The sequence below is a fragment of the Saccoglossus kowalevskii genome, chromosome 14, assembly GCF_978046115.1.
Source record: "Saccoglossus kowalevskii chromosome 14, keSacKowa6.1, whole genome shotgun sequence".
Classification (NCBI taxonomy): domain Eukaryota; kingdom Metazoa; phylum Hemichordata; class Enteropneusta; family Harrimaniidae; genus Saccoglossus; species Saccoglossus kowalevskii.
Window position 1 is genome coordinate 3576284 of NC_140654.1, and position 6355 is coordinate 3582638.

At 38.5% G+C, this 6355-nt stretch overlaps 1 long non-coding RNA gene across 1 annotated transcript; it reads right to left on the bottom strand.

The window, feature by feature from the left end:
• Positions 1–1953: 1953 nt before the first annotated feature.
• LOC146734379 (uncharacterized) lies at positions 1954–2760 on the bottom strand. Its single transcript, XR_014931476.1, has 2 exons — positions 2612–2760; positions 1954–2127 (listed from the first exon to the last, which is right to left on the bottom strand). It is a non-coding gene; the product is annotated as an uncharacterized LOC146734379 (long non-coding RNA).
• Between the last annotated feature and the right edge of the window lie 3595 nt (positions 2761–6355).

Sequence of the window (6355 nt, forward strand, 5' to 3'; positions counted from 1 at the left end):
AACGTGTAAAAAATATGTTTGAAAAATATGATTCGTCGCATAGTTTCAGTGCTGAAGCAACACTGTGGGGTAAATTGTTGGCTGCAAGGAGCTCTTCGACCTATACAACTCGTGATGATAAATCTTCGGCATTTTTTTAATGATCTGTTGAATCCGTAGCTATATACTATTGTCCAATAACACAGGCTACACGTACTAATAAAATAAGTTGACTACATTTGGCTGATACACTTGGAACAAAACAGTATATATGCCATCATTTAAGAATACAAAACTAATGAACCAAACTAGGAAAGTACAGTGTCGTGTTGTGTAAATCCCGTTCGATCCCCACCGTGACACTTTACTTACTGAGCGAACACTCGCACAAGACAAACGGCCCTATTCAGGACCACCACATCATTCAGAGAGTGACTACCATTACATTATTGTTTCAATGTTGTTTTAATATTTAACATCAGCTGCTGAATCTGATAGTTACCTCAATGAGTCAAGTGATTTAAACGATGATAATTATTTTAATTAATACTGTTTGTTTATTATGTTCTAATCTACGATAATAAATCTATTCACTTCCAAAATTTAGGGGGTTCGACCGAACCCCCCGAACCTCCCCAAACTACGGGCCTGATATCGGTAGAAACTATCGATCGACTTATATTACCTTTATTCGAACTAAAACGGGTTAAATCCTGTGAAAACCGAAACACCAGAGCAAAAAGGACAAATCCATCTACGCGGATATTTTGAAGCCGAGACCCGAGCATACGCACTTCCCAAACATGTACGCGCGTACTGCATAGTCTAAAAAATTAAATGTTGTATTGATGTGTGTTGTATCATTATACGTTGTATTTTTAAATTGAATTTTCTTGAAAAATAATAATTGAGCTAATAGTTCGCAATATAAAAAAACATCTGCATCTGTTTTTGATGACGCAGTACGAGAACGGGACTAATAAAATGTTGCACGAAAAATACTGGCTTAAATTTATCTGAGGTCATTACACTAATATTGTTAATATTAAATTTCTTCAAATAATATCACAGTAAACCCTTTTATTTAGAACAAAGTGCGTTAGGGACAGCGAGAAAACATAACACCAACATTTTTGGTGTAAAAAAGTATTTGTCAATTACTTTTTTGGCAAGAAAAAATACTGATGGACGATTCATACTACATAAGGAAAATAACATTGGATTATTTCATTATCTAGTATCAGATATTAGCGAGTATAAGTAATTTCAGAAGTACATTACTTGGGGTTTGCAACTCGCATAGTACTGTATGGTGACATCATATCAAGATCCCATTCAAGTCTCATCTCGTAGATAGCGAGACTGAGGCTACGACCTTCTGACATGACACATATCAATGTTCAAGGTTTGTAATGAAAAAATAAAACTTTTCTTGTCACTATCGTAGTGAAAATGTAATACATCGAAAATGTACAGAAAATATAGTTTTCGTAATCCGTCATATCGTGGGCAGCTATTTTGATTCACCTGGACATCCCAGTATCCTAGTTACCTCGGGCATGCGCATTCGCATTTTTCTGAGTTGGAACGCTTAAGCGAGAGCGAGATTGTGACGGGATCTTGGTATCATGTCACCGTAGTTACAAACCCCAAGTAATCAATCTGATTAAAATCTGATGTACGGGCTTTAATTATTTTGGCTATAAACTTATTTTAATTTTATTTTTATTACTTTTGTTATTAATGCCCTTTTATTTTATTATTTTACTTTGATTTTGATTTTTTTTAATTCCGCCCTACCTACATCTGATCCGACGCCTATATAAGTCCCGTTCAAATCTCGCGTAAGTAACAGCCAATCACAGCCCCCCTTTTATACAGGCTGTCGGTTGCTTACTTTTCAGTGTAGCAACCTCTACGGGCAATCTTTCTGTACATTCTTTGTGCCCACTTGAATAAACCATTAATAGAAAATTGCTAGTATATTTTTATTTGCAAAAGAAATTCCACAGCATTTTACAATTTTTGTCATTACATTGAATACTTTTTTCACTTCCAACAAATGTGTGCACTTCCAGATACATCTTCGCCAGCCAAGGTTCGTTCAGTCAGTCATCGCTTCAATTTTACATCACTGAGCATAATTATCTAGAATGGAAGCAAAAAAATAAGTAAATCATAATGATTAGAACACTGTAAACAGCTATAGTAAACAATGCAAACTGATTTTAAATTGTATAACGGTCACCGCCCCACGGCATCGACGCAAAAAATTGGAGCAAAAAATTATTTCCTGATCAATTGCGATGTGTTCCAATAAAAAATATTTTATTCCAGCCATATCAGCTCAATTAACTTAATAACGAGTTATTGTATAATGTACAAAATGTTGATACAATTTGATGAATATCGGCTTCAATACCGTAGACGATGTTGGCCCGATCGTCAACAAAACATCACCCGTCTCCAGGGCAGGCGACTGGAAAAAGACACTCGTGTTCGGTCGAAACGGTGGAAACAAAATCGTCACTCCCAGAATAAATATGCAAAATAACGATCTAAAGTCGAACCATTCGAGCCACAATATTAACATAAAAATGACTTTCGTTGCATTTGACAATGATAAACTTACCGAAAAACCGTGTTATTCTCGGTCGCTAACGTCGGTATAATCCGCCATTTTATTTGAGTGTGTTTGCCACCCGACTCCGCCCGGTAACGTCATCATGTGCGCTATAGAAGAAGGTCTGTGATTCGTTGACTAAAATCGTCGATAGTGGGCCTCGTTGAAATCTCGTTACATAGGCATCGGGTCAGATGTAGGTAGGGCGGAATTAAAAAAAATCACAAAATCACAATCAAAGTAAAATAATAAAATAAAAAGGCATTATTAACAAAAGTAATAACAAATAAAATTAAAATAAGTTTATAGGCAAAATAATTAAAACCCGTACACTACATCAGATTTTAATCAGATTGCCCAAGTAATGTACCTCTGGTAATTTACTGATTCTCATGATCAGCAGATTACAAATATCTGTTGCATATCTAATGAATTAAAATATTGTTACTACTCTGCACTAAAATATGTTTGGATATTAGTAACAAATTCTCACTTCCGGTCCGGTTAGACTTAAATTATACCACGAATATTTAATCATTTTTGGAGAGATGCTGAATTGTTCGAGTTACGGTCATCAAGTTACGAATATCGAGTTGCGAACACACCGAGTTACAGAAATGACCCAAAAGTCCAAACAAGCAAGCTTGTTGCGTGGTCAAAAATGAAAGATGGATGTTTGAACAATAAAAAAAATCTACGTTGCCATAACTTGAAGTTATGTTAACTGTAAATTAAAGTTCGAGTTACAAAATTTGAAAGTTAACAAAACAAAAAATATATGTTGCCCGTAACTCGAAGTTTGGTTAACTATTATTTAAAGTTTGAGTTACTGAATGCGGACGTTCAACAAAAACCAAAAGGTATGTTACCCGGAACTTGAAGTTCTGTTAACTGTTAATTGAACATCGAGTTACAATTTGGGCGTGGTTTCACAAAAGTGGGCGTGGTTTTCAAAAAAATATGGGCGTGGTCATTTATGTAACTTATATTTTTTGTTTTGTTCAACTTTCAAATTTTGTAACTCGAACTTTACTTAACAGCTATTCAAACTTGAAAAGGTGTAATTAGTGTTTGCTTATTCTGTAGATGGTAACCGAACTATCGCTGTAACCACGAGAAATGGTTCGGAATGGTTTCTCATGATATGGTGTTATAGATGTATACGATACTACACAAGTGCAATCTTTCAGATATTTAACGACACTGGGGATGTAGGTCCGAGTAAATTTCAATATGTGAACGATGCAGGGCATTATCCGATTTACTATAGCTGCTTCATTCAATGTGTCAACCACACATTGAGAATGTATTGGTCAATCCGGTTGAACTGGTTCTATCTGTACAATGTATATACGTGTTTACATTGTTCACACATCATTTACATATTAAATACATCGCAAGTGGACGACGTTACATGACGTAATCAACTGATGAATATTGATGACTACATTTTGAACGTAACATGACGTAATCAACTGATGAATATTGATGACTACATTTTGAACGTAACATGACGTAATCAACTGATGAATATTGATGACATTTTGAACATAACATTTCAAAACAAACCACTGACATCTAATTTATGGCAGATCAAAAGACGAGACGTTGGCCTTTTGGCCTTCGAGCTTGGACTTGCGAGTACGAACCCAAGCTAGGGTCGGTGACTATTATCTTAACTTCAAAATTTGATATTTTCTCTAAATATATGAAGGTCACAAGAAAGTCAAATTGGCATGAGTGTTGATTATAAAACTTTATGTCGTACAATTGGTCAGAGATTGTCCCCTCGATGATAAAGAGTTAGATCAAATAGTATTTCATACCAACGGAAGAACGTCACTGATAGCTAGATAATCTCCTGACCTCCAGTCCCAAAGATGGCAACAACAACTTCTAGTAATCGAACTGAAAGTATTGTTTTTGGCATCTGAGTTCGATGTAGACTGCAATTAGTGTCCAGAATAAGCAGATTTCTGGCCAAAAAAACATTTACCGTCTACATGTTTACTTATATCGTTGTACAGCACATGTCCCAGGTGTTGTTCATTGATAAGATGAATCGAAGTACCGGGAAATGTGTCTTTGTTATCGATGTCTATTTTGCTGTATACTTGTTTTCAGCATTTATTCTAGCTAGTATTTGCGTCAGTTTCATTGCCAAACTAGTTTAGTGGGTATCGGTGTGCTACACTTATACCGTAAGTAGAAAAAAGTATACGGTCACGCTCCCTCTGGGTTGCGGCCTACAAAAAGCATTGCGATATTCAAATAAATTTGAATTTGCGTGGATGATTGTTCTTGATTAGATCGCTCATACATTGCTGTTGCGTGATTATACTCATTGCCTGATTACTATTACTTGCGCTGCTGGGGGTGGTATCTTCAGTTCCTGAGCTTCTTGTATCAAAGCACAACACGTGCAAAAACAATGAACGCAAACATCAGAACAGGCTCCGCCAACGATGTCGTGCATGTCACGAATATCTCCCCTCACGCTGGCCATGCATAGCCAATTCACGATTGGAATAAACGTGAAGATGCAATGACAGCAACACGATCTACCCACGGCCTCGGCATTACGACCAGCGGTAACACAGGGTAGGAAGTACGTTATAATGCACAATCCACAGTCGCTGAAACATCCGAATAGTCCTTGATTCCAGTGCTTAGGCATCGTAAGAGAGCTGACAGAACAGTGAGTTTTATTTCATACGGGAACTTAAGCTGAATGATATATACTTTTCTTGACTTCTTTATCAATACAATCAACACTCCTAAATTAATCGTTAACGTTAAACATATAATGTCTAACTGTCGTATGATGTGCACATGTTTAGGGTGAAGTGAGTCAATGACATATCACACGTACTCGTAGTACCGTCACATACTCACAGTGCCGTCACACGAACTCACAGTGCCGTCACACGAACTCACAGTGCCGTCACACGAACTCACAGTGCCGTCACACGAACTCACAGTACGGTCACACATACTCGTAGTACCGTCACATACTCACAGTGCCGTCACACGAACTCACAGTGCCGTCACACGAACTCACAGTGCCGTCACACGAACTCACAGTGCCGTCACACGAACTCACAGTACGGTCACACGAACTCACAGTACTGTCACACGAACTCACAGTACTGTCACACGAACTCACAGTACCGTTACACGAACTCACAGTACCGTCACACCAACTCACAGTACGGTCACACGAACTCACAGTACGGTCACACGAACTCACAGTACCGTCACACGAACTCACATTACCGTCACATAATCGCAGTGCCGTCACACAAACTCACAGTACAGTCACAAACTCACAGTAGTCACAAACTCACAGTACGATCACATACTCGCAGTGCCGTCACATACTCGCAGTGCCGTCACATACTCTCAGTACGGTTACGTACTTGCAGTGCCGTCACATACTCGCAGTACGGTCACGTACTCGCAGTGCCGTCACGTACTCGCAGTGCCGTCACATACTAGCAGTGCCGTTACATACTCGCAGTACCGTCACATACTCTCAGTACAGTCACATAATCGCAGTAGTCACGTACTCGCAGTACTGTCACATAATCGCAGTGCCGTCACATAATCGCAGTGCCGTCACATAATTGCAGTGCCGTCACACGAACTCGCAGTGCCGTCACACGAACTCGCAGTACCGTCACACGAACTCACAGTACCGTCACACGAACTCACAGTACGGTCACATAATCGCAGTGCCATCACATACTGTCA